Source organism: Meriones unguiculatus, chromosome 6 (genome assembly GCF_030254825.1).
Source record: "Meriones unguiculatus strain TT.TT164.6M chromosome 6, Bangor_MerUng_6.1, whole genome shotgun sequence".
Classification (NCBI taxonomy): domain Eukaryota; kingdom Metazoa; phylum Chordata; class Mammalia; order Rodentia; family Muridae; genus Meriones; species Meriones unguiculatus.
In genome coordinates, this window is record NC_083354.1 from 124,720,275 (window position 1) to 124,735,561 (window position 15,287).

At 49.0% G+C, this 15,287-nt stretch overlaps 1 pseudogene; it reads right to left on the reverse strand.

Moving 5' to 3' along the window:
- Positions 1-1,850: 1,850 nt before the first annotated feature.
- On the reverse strand, positions 1,851-3,106 carry LOC110554802 (large ribosomal subunit protein eL27-like; annotated as a pseudogene).
- Between the last annotated feature and the right edge of the window lie 12,181 nt (positions 3,107-15,287).

Sequence of the window (15,287 nt, forward strand, 5' to 3'; positions counted from 1 at the left end):
TGGATGAGCAGTGGAAGGAGTTGTTGCAGGCTCTCACTGGGAACCCCATGCTGACCTGGAATCATGTAATCCTCTCTTCATTTAGGGTTTCTATTGCTGTGATGAAACACCATGACCAAAGCAACTTGGAGGAGGAAAAGGTTTGACTTACATCAAAGTTCACATCACAGTTCATCACCAAAGAAAGTCAGAACAGGAACTCAAACAGGGCAGGAACCCGCAGGCAAAGGTTGGTGCCGGGGCCAAGGCTGTTTACTGTTTAACAAGACTTTCTCAGCCTGCTTTCTTATAGGACCCTGAAGCAGGAGCCCAGGGGTGGCACCACCCGCAAGGTCTGGGCCCTCCCACATCAGTAACTAATTAATGTCCTACAGCTGGATCTTATGGAGGCATTTTCTCAATTGAGGTTCCCTCCTTAGATCAGCTTTCTATTGACACAAAACTATCCAACACAGTCCCCAACTGGCCTTGAACTCAAGCTCAAGAATCTCCTCCCTCAGCTTTCCAAGTGCTAGAATTACACCCAACCCCACCCCTCAGCACGGTGGAAAGCTTTGGAAACATAGACAAGATCCTTATATTTGTGTCCAGGGAGGAAGCCACCAATGAAGATGGGGGGGGAGGGACACAGGAAATTGAAAGGACACTCAAGGGAGTAAGAAAATAGGAAGGTGAGACTTCAGACTTAGCCCAGTGAGAAGAACGAGCTTCCACAGAACAGGGCACCCCTGAGAAGTTACAGGTGGTGGGCAGGAAGAGGAGGAGCCACACCTGGGGTCATCTGCTGAGATCAGGCTAGGTCCTCTCCCAGCTAACTCCATCGTATATAAAAAAGTGGCTTTTGGGGGGTGTGCCTCAATCTGGGCGACACCATTTTTGCCAGCAGGGTTGTTTGTGTTTAGTTTTTTGAGACAGGGTTTCTCTGTGTAGCCTTGGCTCTCCTGGAACTAGCTCTGGAGACCAGGCTGGCCTCGAACTCGCAGAAATCCTCCTGCTGTTTGGTATCACATGAATATTCTTATGTACCTTCAAAGTCACCGTCTTCAAGTAAAGTTAGAACACACATGCGTTTTGCTGGGTGGCACATATCAACCACCTGCACTTTTCCCTTTCCTTAGTCAAACTTTCAATACATATTGCCAGGAATTCTCCAAACCAGGGACAGGAACAAGCTGCTGTGGTGTCAGTTTGGGCCCATTTTGGGCCTCCCCTCCCAGTGCTTGGGGACAAAAAGAATTGGGAGAGGCAAGAAGCCTCCATCCTCAACAAGAAGAGTAAAACAGGCACCAAGCTGCCTCTAGACAGCATCAAATCATCGAGTTATGTATTTAGCCCAGGTGTCCCAGAGGCACGGCTCAGGGCAGGAACAGGCCGAGGTCAGGTCTCCCTTTTCTATCGGCTCATCCAAGCTGCTATGGGGAACAGGACCCACTGGGGTGAAGCATGACCAGTTCATAGGTCACCCACCTCATTGGAGGTGCTTAGGTGTACCCCACGACAGAGGACTTGTCCTCAAACCTCTTTTTGCTGTGAATCTGATCCTGAACTGTTCGTTCTAGTTCTCGGAACCTCACAGTAAAATTACACAGATAACGATACCCGAAGACTTAAACTTCTGCAGCCAGGCTAGCTGTGAACAGACAGACAGACAGACCCTCCTGGGTTTGTGGAGAGGGCTAAGGAAGAGTTGTAATGGGGTTCAGGCCCACAGTAAGCATCCCATAGCCTGGTCGGACAAGAGCAGCAGGATCAAAGGCACCCCTCCACCGCCCACCTGGGGAGTTCCCATATTTCTTTTTTGTTTGGTTTTTGTTTGTTTTTAATTTTTAATGATAGAAACAAAAATATATCTAAAAACAAAGCTTCTGGAAAAACCATTTGTTCTTCCCTGTCTTGTATCATTCCTCAGACTTGACCTTAGCCTCCCGCCTGGCCTTGCCTTTCAGAGCTGGGTCTCTAAAGACATCCTTGTTACAACAGTCTTGTCCGAGAGGATGTCCACGGAGCACCTTGTAGGCATGAGGTGATTGTAGTTATAAACTTTCACAAAGGACTTGATCTTTGGTCTCTTGGGGATTTTCTTCTTGCCCATAGCAGCTGTCACTTTTTGGGGATTCCAGCCACCAGGACGTGGCTGTAAGGGCGGTCTGAGGTGCCATAATCAATATTCTTCACGATGACGGCTTTGCATCTGGAGTATCGTCCAGCCGGGACCAGCACCACTTTCCCGGGTTTCAGGAACTTGCCCATTTCGACTGCAGGCAGCCAGCACCCAGCAGAAAGGAAAGGACACTTCAGTTCCCATATTTTTGAGACCACAACTTGGATACAACTGTATTCTTGGCTTCTACACAAAAGAGAATATTAAAACTAGTCAGTGTGAGGCAGAGTTGGGGTTTATTAAAGATATTTTAATATCTATTCCCAGCATGAGGGACACACGGGGAATAGGGGCGCTCAATGGTGAGATGCTCTGCGTGGGGAGAGGGGTCTGCCTGCATGTTAGTCTGCAGCCCACGTGTGTCCACAGGTCCACCTGCCGAGGCCAGAAGAGGATTTTGGACCCGCTGGGACTGGAGCTACAGGTGTTTGTGAGCCACCATGTAGGTGCTGGGACTAGAACCTCTCCTGCTCTTTATCGCTGGGCCGTCTCTCCCAACCACCTCACCACTTGTAACTGAGCGGAAGTATCTGGCGGCAGAGAAGGCGCGCCTCTCGGCATCCATAGGGATGCAACAAAACTCCTTCCTGTCTTTAACCACACTTACACAAGGCCAGCTGCACGCAGGCCGGTCCGAAAGCTTTACTATTCCGATACTCAGGACCACCCAGCCCATCAGTTTCCATAGTCAAACTCTCACAGCCTTCCCCTCCCCCACCACTCCCCCTCCCGTGATGTCTACACAAGCAACAGCTCCACACCAGGCATCTCGGCACAGCTCTGATCACCTGCCAGGAGTGCAGAAGCAAAGCCTTTGATCAAAAATCCAAGCCTCTTCAGACGTCTCCAAGGCGCAGGGTGGCGAACACTAGCCTGCGTCTCCAGCCGTCTCTCCCATCCTCCCAGCAAACTAGGACCGCGCTGAGCTCCCTCCAGCGTCTAACCTTGCACCCCACCCCCTCGTCTCCATGTGGACTATGTGACTGTTAAGTTGCTCCTGTTGCCCAGCACATTCTTTTGTTCGCTCCTCTTTATTTACTCAACCTTCAAGACTCGGCCCTTCAGAAGGCCAGCGTCAACATTCTCCTTCCAGGCGCCTGCAGCGTCTGTCCGTCCTGTCAGACCTCTCACCTGACCCAAGGTGTCGTCAGTCCCTGTTACCTCACCTGCCACACCCCATACCACCTACCCCAGAAAAAAGCTCTCTGAGGCTTAAGGCTGCCCCTTCTCTCTGTTCGAAGAGCCTGGCACAGGGCATCCATTCACGTCAGTGCCTTAACAACTGTTTACCGAAATGTTCAGTCAGGGACAGAGCAGCACGGCAATACAAGATATGCCTCGTTCATTCTTACACACTCACAGAAAACACTGTGTACCCTGAAAGAAACGTGGGCAACACCCCTAATAATTTTTCTCTGGAACATGCCAGAGTGTTCCTAGAGTGTGTGGCCAACACTCTCATGGGCTTCCCATAAAACCCAACCCATGCAGGGTTTTGCTAGGAGACTGGATTATAATTATGTAGTTACATATAGAACTTTCCAGCAGTCAATCAGGACTTTTAAAAATCACCATAAACCGGGCATGGTGTCACATGCCTGTAATCCCAGCACTCTAGGAGACAAAGACAATCGGATCTCTGTGAGTTCGAGGCCAGATTGGTCTACAGAGCAAGTGCAGGACAGCCAAGGCTGCACAGAGAAACCCTGTCTCAAAAAACAAACAAACAAAAACCAAACAACCAAATAATCACACACACAAAAACAAAACAGTAGCCAAACAGCTCACCCTAGGGAAGCGAAGAAGCGGATATAGCCTCAGTTGCTCTCGGTTCAAGATTAAGTTTCCTGAGAAGAGTCAAGGGCTGTGATTAATGAGAAATGTGAATGTTTGGGCTAGCAAGCAAATGAGTGCCACATGTATCTTGGAAGCATGTGTCTGTTGCAAGACTGTGCAGTTTATTAGAGAGATGAGGCCCCTTTGCTCTCAGGTTTGGACAGAGAGATGTCAAGGTCACAAAGACTAATTTTAGGGGTTATCAACGACTTGCTTAAAAGCATTTTCATGTCTGACTAACAGATCTGAAATAGACAAGTGACTATGACTATTTAAAATTGTGTTTTCTATTCAGGAAATAAAAATGATGAGACCTCCCTACAGCCACCCACAGGTGGTCACAACCCCTACACACACCCTATGAACCAGTGATTGGGCTGGCCTCAAGCTCACGCAGATCTGCCCGACTCTGCCTCCCAAGTGCCAAGATTAACGGACAGCACCAACCGAGTGCTGGGCAGTGGTGGCACACACCTTTAAGCCCAGCACTCGGGAGACAGAGACAGGCGGATCTCTGTGAGTCTGAGGCCACCCTGGTCTACAGAGTGAGTGCCAGGACAGCAGGAGTTGGTTTTGGAGTTTTTTGTTGTTGTTGTTGTTGTTGTTTTATTTTATTTTATTTTATTTTATTTTATTTTTGTTTTGTTTTGTTTTGTTTTGTTTTGTTTTGTAACCAGAAATGGCCAGAGAACAAAGCACAGCCAAAAATACATAGGAGCCACCTCAGGTCTGTGATATGTGTTCATCAAACCTGTCGTCATCACCCTTTCCACTATCTGCAGTTCCCATGTGACCACGACCAGGCCACGGCCTCATACAACTCCCACAGAACAGTGGAACAAAACCTGGTGACCTTGTGGCTCTGAGCTGCCCCGCCAACCTCAGTTCCCCTTTGTGTGTGCATGATCGCAAGACAGAGAAAGAAAATCCCAGCTGACGGTTGACCTCTGTACCCTAACAAGTCTAATCCCCAAGAGCTCTAGAGTGTGAGCCTTGGCGACAATGCTCACGCTACACTCCTGTGGCACTGTAGTCACCTGTGTGTAAGTTACACTGTTGGTAGTGGCTGTAAGATTGCTGTGGCAAGGCCGCACTGGCTTCTTCTGTGGTGTCTGGTAATGACAGCCAGTCTGTGGGGAGGAGTGAAACAGCAGCCCTCCCCTCTAAGGTTCTCCTTTTAGAACTCAAACAAACATAGCGACCGCGAAGCACATACACAACATATTTACAGAGAAACCAGAGAGAATGCAGCTGCCAAGAGAGAGGCCTGCTGTGCTCAGCCTGGACTAGTAATTCTCCAAGGATAAGTGTGTTGTGGCAACAAAGTTTACAGGTGGCTACTGAGACCCTGGCTAAAGTCTCTTTCGTGGCACCACACCCTTGGGAGATCTTGGGGGAGATGGCTACATGTTGCTAGGCCCCAGCAGTCACTTGGCAGCCTAGATAAGCTCTCCTGGGTAGCTGGACATGGAGCCGGGCCTGCGGATCCCGTTTCTCAGAGATACTTGCCCCACAGACAGGTGTGAGCATTCCTCTACCAGACCACGGGAAGGAGAGAGCATTTCACGGGGCCTCAGAAAGACACTTACTCGGCTGTGAGGCCTGACTGGACTTCCTTAGCTGCTGTGCAGACTTGGATGTATAACTGCCCTGTACCTCCGTGTCCTCCCTACAAAAGAGACACAGCAGCCATCTCATGAGGCTGGTGTAGGATTTAGTTTCCACACTAAGGGGCTTGTCTAGAAACAGCCCATGACAGTCACGTGGTTGCTGACCGGCTTATCCTACTTGTCCTCATCCGTGCAGGTGGCCCGCTCCACACAATAGAGAAAATATGTTTCTGATCAAAATAACAATGTTCTTCCGGGCAAAGTGGGGTGTGTGTGTGTGGGTGTGTGGGTGTGTGTGTGTGTACACACATAGTCCCAGGTATTCAGGAAGCTGAGCAGGAAGAGCATTTGCTGTAGACAGACACAAAGAAAGAATGGATAGAGAAAGAACAAGGAGGTGTGTTAGTTACTTTCCTCATTGGCGTGACGGATGCAGCTGGAGGGAGAAAGGGTTTCTTATGACCCACAGTTTGAGAAGACAGCCTGTGCTGGCCGGGTAAGCAAGGTGAGGGTCACATCGCATCCTCGGTCAGGAAGGCAGAGAGGGATGAGCGCTGGGACTCGGCTCACTTTCTCCTTACTTCAGATTTTAAAATCACACATGTGAACTGGGCGTAGAGGTACATGCCTTTTATCGCAGCGCTAGAGAGGCAGAGGCAGGTAGTCTGGGGGTTCGAGGCCTACATTAGTGAATTTCCAGACAGCTAAAGTTACAGAGTGAAGCCCTGTCCTGGGAAAAATAAAAGTGTGTGTGTGTGTGTGTGTGTGCCTGTGTGTACACATACGTGTGCAGGTGAGATCATTTGCCACCTTCCAACTGTTTGGAGACAGGGTTGCTTTGTTCGTTACTTCAGACACCAGGCTAGTTAGCCGTAAGCTTCCAGGACTTCCCTGGCTCTGCCTCCCATCTTGGGATATGGCACCCAGCTCTACTCAGGTCCTCACACTTAGGTAAGCAAGCGTTTTGCCCACTGAGCCATCATCTCTCAGTCCTTGTTCTCTTCCTCCTCAGCTGGGCCTCTCAGCCCATGTCCTGAGGCTGCCCACATTTGAGTTCCTCTTCCTTTCTCACTCAAACCTCTGCAGAAAACCCTCACAGACACACCCATAATGTCTCTTCTCAGAAATTCCAGATTTTGTCAAGTTGACAATCAAAATTTACCATCAAAGAAGAGGGAAAACAGAGGGGAAGGAGGTCAAAGTGTCTTCCCAAACCCCTGTGGCAAAACAAAAACAAAGAAAGAAAAAAGCAGAGAACAGAGCAGCAGTTTCCTTCCCGCGGAAGCTCCTTCTCTGGCAAGTGCTGGAATGTTCTGCTTGCTGAGCAGCACCTCAGTTTCCAGTCCAAGATGAATCCTGTTCCTGTTTGATAATCCCAGACACTGATGTAGTGTGTGGGCCAGATGGAGTTCTCTGGTCCAGTGTGACAATGGAGGAAATCCATGAAGAGGAAACATACCAGTCCCATCCCCAGGTTGGACAGTCAACCATCAATGAGGTCCAGAAACCCACAACCCCTAGATTAAGGTCACTCATCATGACCAGCAGATAGAGAGGGGACTAGAGCTGCCACTCCCCCGAAGACTTGCCAGACACAGAAGCACAAGTATGGATATAGCTGGCTGTCATTTCCATGAGCCTACCACAGCTCTCTTCCTGCCCTATAGTGCGAACTACAGGCCTCTGAGGCACCATGGAGCTTGGCAGTAACCCACTTCACCCCATGAACTGCTTTCTGAGCCAGGCTGGATTCCACACTGCTTTCTGCCACCCTTCCTCATCAAGTGTCCTGGGCTGGCACTGGTTCTCCCCTCACAACTGCTGTGAGTAGGTGTGGTGGTTTGAATAGATGTGGCTCCCATAGACTCATGTGTTTGAATGATTGGCCCATAGAAAGTGGCACTGTTAGGAGGTGTGGCCTTGTTGGAGTAGGTATGGTCTTGCTGGAGGAAGTGTGTCACTGTAGGGGTGGGCTTTTAGGTCTCACATGCTCAAGCTATGCCCAGCATGGCACGTACGCAGTGTCCTTCTACTGCCTGTGGATCAAGATGGAGAACTCTCAGCTCCTCTCCAGCACTGTGTCTCCCTGTATGCCGCCATGTTTCATGCCATGACGATAATGGACTAAACCTCTGACACTGTAAGCCAGCCCCAATTAACCGTTTTCCTTATAGCAATAGAATCTTAACTAAGGCAGTGGTGTACCTCAGAATCCCAGCTCCTTTCTTCCCGTCACTCACACCTCCTCAGAAGCTGCATAGGCTTAGAGCCCTGAACCCTAACAGCAGGCACCAGCCCTGCCTCTGGACAGACGAACCACTTCCCAGACCCAAACACTTATTCTTTACCTGGAGAAGGGAGAAGCTAAGAGAACAGATAGGACAATGATGGAGAGGGGCTGAGAGGGGTGAACAGAGTGACCATGGGTGTGGGGTGGGGCTGGGCTTGAGGCTCACATTACTCTTAGTAGATCTGTGACCTTGATAATTGCTGAATTCATTCCATCTTTTTATTTTATTTATTTGGCTCAATACAGGCTCTCACGTATATACTCCTAGGTTCATCTGGAACCTGCTATGCAGACTGAGCTAGCCTTGAGCTTGTGATGATGCTCCTGTCTTTACTTCCTGAGTGGGATCACAGCCATGTGCCACTACACCTAGCTCAAACATTTACTGAGCGCCTTCTATGTACTGAGAGGCTGAGTGTGAGCCAGATCCCCTGTCTGTATAAAACTGTCCTGTCCTGAGGTGTGTGCAGTGAATCAGCCCAGTGAATCAGCCTGGGGCCTGATTCACAGGGAGCAGCCATTACATTTCACCTGCTGCTATTACAATAGAGATAGCATTTAGGGAACAAGAGCTGACCTTTCCTAAGTTATTGTTTGTTTGTTTGTTTGTTTGTTTGTTTGTTATGTGCATCCATTGGGGAGCACACCCACCAGGATGAATGTGTGGCGATCAAGGGAAAACTTGTACAAGTCAGTCAGTTGTCTCTTCCATCACATGGGCCCTGAGACTCAGACTAAGGTCATTAGACCTGGTTCCTTTGCCCAGCCTTCCCATTGGCCCAGGATTTGTTCCTAACATGCAAGCCATGTAGGCCTGGGAAAACAACACGGCACCACGGAAAGCAAAATAATGAACATCTTGCCTTGCCTCATTTTCACTACCCGTGTGTTGGGTGACTTTTATTTCACAAAGAAGAGAGTAAGCACGGAGAGGTGAAGGTCCAGGCTGGGTGTGTAGCAGGAAGCCAGGGTGCTTCCCTGGGCTGGTAGCAGGCTGTGAAGTGATTAAATAAAATATTTTTTTAAAAAAAACAAGAGTGCTTCCCTAGCATGCGAAAGGCTCTTGGTTGAGCCCCAATATTGCATAAAGTAGACATGGTGACAGCTGCAGTCCTAGTGCTCTGAAAACAGAGCCAGGAAGATCAAATGTTAGACTAGCCTCCAGGTTCCTGCCTTGAGTTCCTGCCATGACTTTTCCTGGTTAACAGACAAGCTGTGCGATGGAATAAACCCTTTCCTCACCATACTGTTTTTGGACATTTTAGTGTTTTATCACAGCAATAGAAACCCTAAGGCAGATATTGGTACCAAAGGTGGAGTTTTGCTGTGGCAGACATGACCGTGTGTTCCTAGGAGGATTGTAGGATGACTTTGGAACTTTGGCTAGAAAAAGCCATTGAAAAAGCCATTGAGTGCTCTGAGCTTAATGAGCTGTAGATGATTAAAAGATAATGCTGAGCGAAGTGAAGGCCTGGCATACAGAGTTTCAGAGAGAAGTCTGAGAGCTCCTTAAAGACTCTCAGGGCTGTTTGATATTGTGAGCTTTAAGAAATGTGGCTCTGGGTCAGGTGAAGAATTGGCTTGTGGTTGACAAGAAACTAGAACCAATGAAGTTAAAGTTTTGTTTTACTACAATGATCGATGCTGGGTAGCTAGAGCTGACAAATTAGCGGAAATGAAGAAGACATCAATATCATTGAGGTGAAATCTTCTGGGAAGGCTTTCCTCAGGTCAGCACACAGGAGCTGGTCCAGAGGCTCCAAGGCCTTACCTTGTGCTAACAGCCGAACTTGCTAACACATTCCCGTTTCCCAGGTGGTGCTGGCTACGGTCATTTAGAGAAGCTGAGGTTTGAGCCACGAGAGGCCATTGCCAAGGGTACGACCGCAGTTGCTGTCAAAGCCCCAGGATTGACAGGGTTGTGAAGATGAGTTGAGGCCTGGCACCATGCGGCAAGGTCAGACTCCCAGAAAAGAGCCCAAAAGAGGCTATCGGTGAAGGCACAGCCCAGTGGCAAAAACCCCAGCATTTTGGAGATGTCGGGACCGTAGCGTGATCAGCAAGGATGTCAGTACCTGTGGAATGGAGCTGATCTGAGCCTAGGAGGCAAGCTGTGTGTGGATTGTAGAGCCAGAGAAGTGCTACTGCCAAGGCCCTTTGAGCCCAGCAGAACATGAGTGAGCCCACATGTTACACAGTGAATTCTGTACACTGTTGGACTTCGGTTTTGCTTTAATTTGATTGTGACCGGGCCTTGGGTCTTCCCTCTTGGAATAAGAAAGTATTTAACTTATTTTTTTTATTCCACAGGATTCCACAGTTCGACCTGGAAATTTTATAGAGATTTTAGAACTTTACACACTTTGGATATTTTAGAGAAAATTTTGGACTTGCAAGAGACTTTAAAAGAGACTGAACTTTTGAAACATTTGAATTTTTAAAGACTGTGAAATTCTGAAAGTTATTTATGTTAACATTGTGGTATTGATATTAATATAAGATCTTGGAGATGAACAAGAAAAGAAAGGTTGTGGCGTAACTGTAACACATTTGTGTCGACCAGGGTTCAATTGTGCTGGTTAATTTTATTCCAAGTTGACAGAAGCTGGAGTCGTTTTTAGAAGAGGGGACTTCAACTGAGAAAATGCCCCCGCCAGACTGGCCAGTGGAAAAGGCTATAACCCATTTTCTTGATTGATGGTTTTCTTGATTGAGCCGGGAAGGCCCATCTCAGTGTGGATGACGCCATTCCTGGGATGGGCTATAAGAAAGCAGACTGCACAGCCAGGAGAAGCAGGTCAGTTCCTCCCTGGCCTCTGTATCAGTTCCTCCCTCCAGATTCCTGCCATGATTCCTGGACTATAGACTACAACTGTAAGATGAAATAAATCTTTTCCTCCCTTTTTGGTCATGGTGTTTTATCATAGCCATGGAAACCCTAATTAACATACAGCCTAAAGCTGAATCTACTCATCTGACTTTTCTGTATTTAACACCTGACCTTTTCAGACTGCCTCATACTTCCTTATGTCCCCACAAGCCCATAAAGCTGCTGCTGCTGCTGCTGCTTCTTCTTCTTCTTCTTCTTCTTCTTCTTCTTCTTCTTCTTCTTCTTCTTCTTCTTCTCCACCCTACCCGCACTTGCCCATCAATGAGGCCCGGGAAGCAGTCAGGGTGCTATTAGAAAGAGGTGGGTTCCTCCTAAAAGTGCTTTTGGTGCCCTGTGAATAGAAGGCATGCAAGTATGGCTGTCCTTTCCCCGAATCCCCCTCCTGTGAGCTATAGAATGAACACAGCCTGCCCCGGTAGACCAGTGGGGTCCACAGAGAGACCTGGTGCCAAGTCAGGTAGCCCTTTCACTGTCATGATAGCGTTCCTTGGGACACTTCGGTCCTGTTGGCTGATCCTTCTGTAATAGAAAGCAGAGGGTCAGATACTGGAGAGTGCAGAGCCCCGAGCAAGCACAGCTGGAGCTGAGAGAGCCAGCAAGCTGAGAAAGCTTTATTACCTGCGACAGCAAAGCGTAAGGAGTTACTTCCGAAGCCATGCCCTCTGCCATAAACAAAGGAAGCCCAAACGTGGTTACAGAGGTGGGGCCCGTTCCCAAGCAAGCGCTGCAATTTAGGAAGGAGAGATGGGTGAGGCACAGTGGTGCACACCCCTAATCGCAGCCCTCGGGAGGAAAAGAAGGTAAAGATAATCCTCAGCTACTCGGTGAGGTCAAGGCCAGTCCAGACCACACAAGAATGTGTCACTGACCCCTCACACACACACACCCAAAAAGAGAAATGGTAGTTACATTCTGGGCACGCTTAGCTTAAGTTTAAAGAGTCAGGGGACATGTTTAAAAGGTTTAGGTGGAGGCATCATAAAATTTTGAAGATGGGTTTACTGAAAGTGCCTACGTCATTTCATTTACCTTCTAACGTGTTCCCTGAGGTGAATGGGGACACTGGTCTCCTTACCAGACTCCTCAGCAAAGGCGTGAGCTGGCCGCTTACTGTGTCCATCTCGTTTGAGGGAGCTGGTGGCTGCAAAGTACCCTCTCCACAGATACCTCATACAGATGCTGCCGTATGTGGAAGGAGACTCTTTGCATGTGAGGTTAGAGGTCCTGAGACAAAAAGCCTGTCGCAGATTTTCTGAGTGGGTCTTAACCGTTACCTTTGTGGACCCTTTTACAAGGCCCTTTGACTCAAGCAGAAACTGTGGCTTCAAGCCAAGGAATATGCAGCCACCAGAGGCTGGGGAACAAGCGAGCGCGATGTGCCATCACCCTGAGATTTCAGGCGTCTGCCCCCCCAGGCGTCTGCCCCCCTCCCCCAGGGCTCTCCGACAGAATAAACGAATGTGGTTCCCTACCACCCCGTTTGTGCTAATGTGTTCCAGGAGCCACAAGTCAGCAAACAACCTCCAAGGACTCATCTCTATACATTCAGTCAACGAACATCTACTGGAGTCCAGGCTCCGTGCTAGGAGCTGAGATACAGCGGCAGACAGGGCTGAAGTTCATGTGGACATCTGAAAGGCGGGCTGTGCAGAACTACAGAAGAGGCGTGCCACAGAATGGCAGGCTGGTCAAAGAACCACACAGACACAGGCCTCACACACCAGCAGCAAGTCCTGCACAGATCACGCAGAGGAACACTCACGGTGGCAGGATTTGTCTGCCTGCAGAGAGCAAAGCTGTCTGGAGCCCAGCTGCACCCCAGCAATAGTCAGGCTGAGGTGGCTGGTGGGAAGGCAGAGCTCAAAGCATTTCCCCGCAGGCTCCCCCTTATGGGCATGCCTGCAGAAAACAGAGGCGGCTCCACAAGGCTTCCGAAAGGGAAGCGCGCTCTTTGGTTTTTCCGCATTAACTCAGAGACCAACCATGCGTAATTCACAGCCAGCTTCGGGGCGAGGTCGTGACTCTGGCGACGCCCTGTTCGGATGAGTTAAAACATGTTGCAGCTGGAGGCGCCCACACCAGGCTAACACTGTGCCTCCCATATGCTGGTTGGTCACTTCAGGCGGACAGAGACCTCACGAAACCCCCTGTGTGACGCATTCCAGAGCAGGTCATCCCCAAAGCTTGGTTGGTTCCTAGCGCCAACCTGGCATTAGAAGACACTTGAATCTGCAAAATATCTGCTGATCGTGGGCGCAGAGCTCACTGCCTGAACCACCGGAGGAGCCTGGTGAAGAGGGTGGGGCAGGCGGTGGGTGTTGGGGCGGGCAGACACGTGCCTTCTCCCCCTCACTCATCCCACGACCCTGTAAGCCCCAGCTTCTAAGATGCTCACTTCGCAGAGGCTAAACCACGCCCCTCTTTTGAGGATTAACTGACACACAGAAGGCTTAAGGATTTACCAGGCACAGACCTGCAGTCCTGGCACTCACGAAGCCCAGGTGGGAGGATAATGGGCCCGAGCCAGCCTCGTGTTACATAAAGAGACCTTACTTCATGGTGGCTCTCAAGAGCCACTGTCTAAGGCTATTTGAACCGTCAGCAAGCAGTGAGCATCTTTGCAGAGTACGAAACAACGTTGTTATTGTTGTTTTCCTTTTATTGAAAATAGATTTTTTCCCCTCACATAATGTATCCTGATTAAGGTTTCCCCTCCCTCTACCCCTCCCAGCCCGTCCCCACCTCTCCTCCCATCCAGATGCACTCCCTTTCTGTCTCATTAGAAATTAAGCGCGCTTCTAAAGAATGAAACAGAGTATAATAAAGAGAAAACAAAAACTAACACATTGGAATCGGACAAAACGAACAAACAAAAGGAAAGGAGCCCAAGAGAAGGCACAAGATACCAGACACCCACTCATTGGCACACTCAGGAACCCCATAAACACTGAAGCGGACAGAGGGCCTGGTGAAGACCCATGCAGCCCCGTGAGTGCTGCCTCCATCCCTGCGAGCTCCTGCGAGCTCCTACGAGCTCCTTTGAGCTCTGCTCCTGTTGATTTAGAGAAACGTGTTTTCTCGGTGTGCACCATCCTCTCCGGCTCTTACACTCTTTCGGCCTCCTCTTCTACAGGGTTTCCTGAAGCCTGAGGGGAGGGATCAAGACATCCTCTTTAGGGGTCAATGTTGCAAAAGCCTCCCCTCTCTGCTTACCCTCTGGTTCCACGTCTCTGTATTTGGTCCCCAGAGGAAGCTTCTTGATGAGGCCTGAGTAAGGCACTGATCAGTGAGCACAGCTGAATGGCATTAGGAGTTGTTTTGTTGCAATGTTTTCGTTGTTAGATTTGTGGTAGTTGATCCCGCTCTATGCCCCTGTGCTGTCTGGTCTGAGGTGACCCAAGCAGTGTGAGGTGTGGGTTCCATCTCATGGAGTGGGTCTTAAGCCAAATCAGTTGTTGGCTGGTTACTGGCACAAGCTTTGTGCCGCCATTACACTAGCCTATCTTGCCGGCAGGACAGACTGTGTAGATCAAAGGGTTTGTGGCTGGGTGAGGGTTTACACTCCCCTTTCGGTAGCATTTAGAGTACCATCCGGTACCAACAGGTACAGATGAAGGCTCTGTGTAGGCACCAGCTCAACTTATCCATGTTCAGTGAGTTGTGTAGGCGTTGTCTTCAGCAATGGGGCCTTGCGGTCAGCTTGTGAACAGTCTCCAGTCTTGGGTTGTTTGGAGGACTCCCATGTGTCTTAGGATTTTATTAGGATTTTATTTTGTTAGGATTTTATTGCTGCGAAGAGATGCCATGGCACGGCAACTCTTATAAAGAAAAACTAGCTTAGTTCCTTCTGTATTTTGAATATTAGACCTCAGATTTGTAGTTGGCAAAAATCTTTTCCCATCCTGCAGGCTTCCGCTTTGTCCAAATGACAGTGTTCTTTGCCTTACAGAAGCTTTTCGGTTTCATGAGGTTCCATTTATTAATTGTTGCTCTTAGTGCCTGTTTAGAAAGTGTTTTCCTGTGCTAATGAGCTCAGGGCTGTTCCCCTCTTTCTCTGTCCGGGTCAATGTATCTGGTTTTATGCTGAAGTCTCTGATCCAGTTGGATTTGAGTTTTGTGCAGGGTGATAAGTATGAACCTATTTGCATTCTTCTACAGGCAGACATCCAATTTGACCACCACTATTTGTTGAAATTGTCTTTTTCCAGTGTGTATTTCTGGCTTCTTTTGCAGAGGGCAAGAGGTCCTTGCGCAGTAGGCGGCCAGGAAGCGATAAACACAGTCTTATCTCTTCAAAGGAAGATGCTGTTTACCTGCCTTTACCCGGAATGCTGGAAAAGGATGAGGTTTACAAGCTGGTGATCTTTTGCTATCTGTAGGGCCAGGCTTCCCCAGAATCCTCCAGAAAGTTGTGTTTGTTTATCCCAGACTCCACCCCCCTAAATCTTGAGCACTGCTTCTCAAGTCCATAAAATCACCTTTCTGAGAGATGTCACCTAC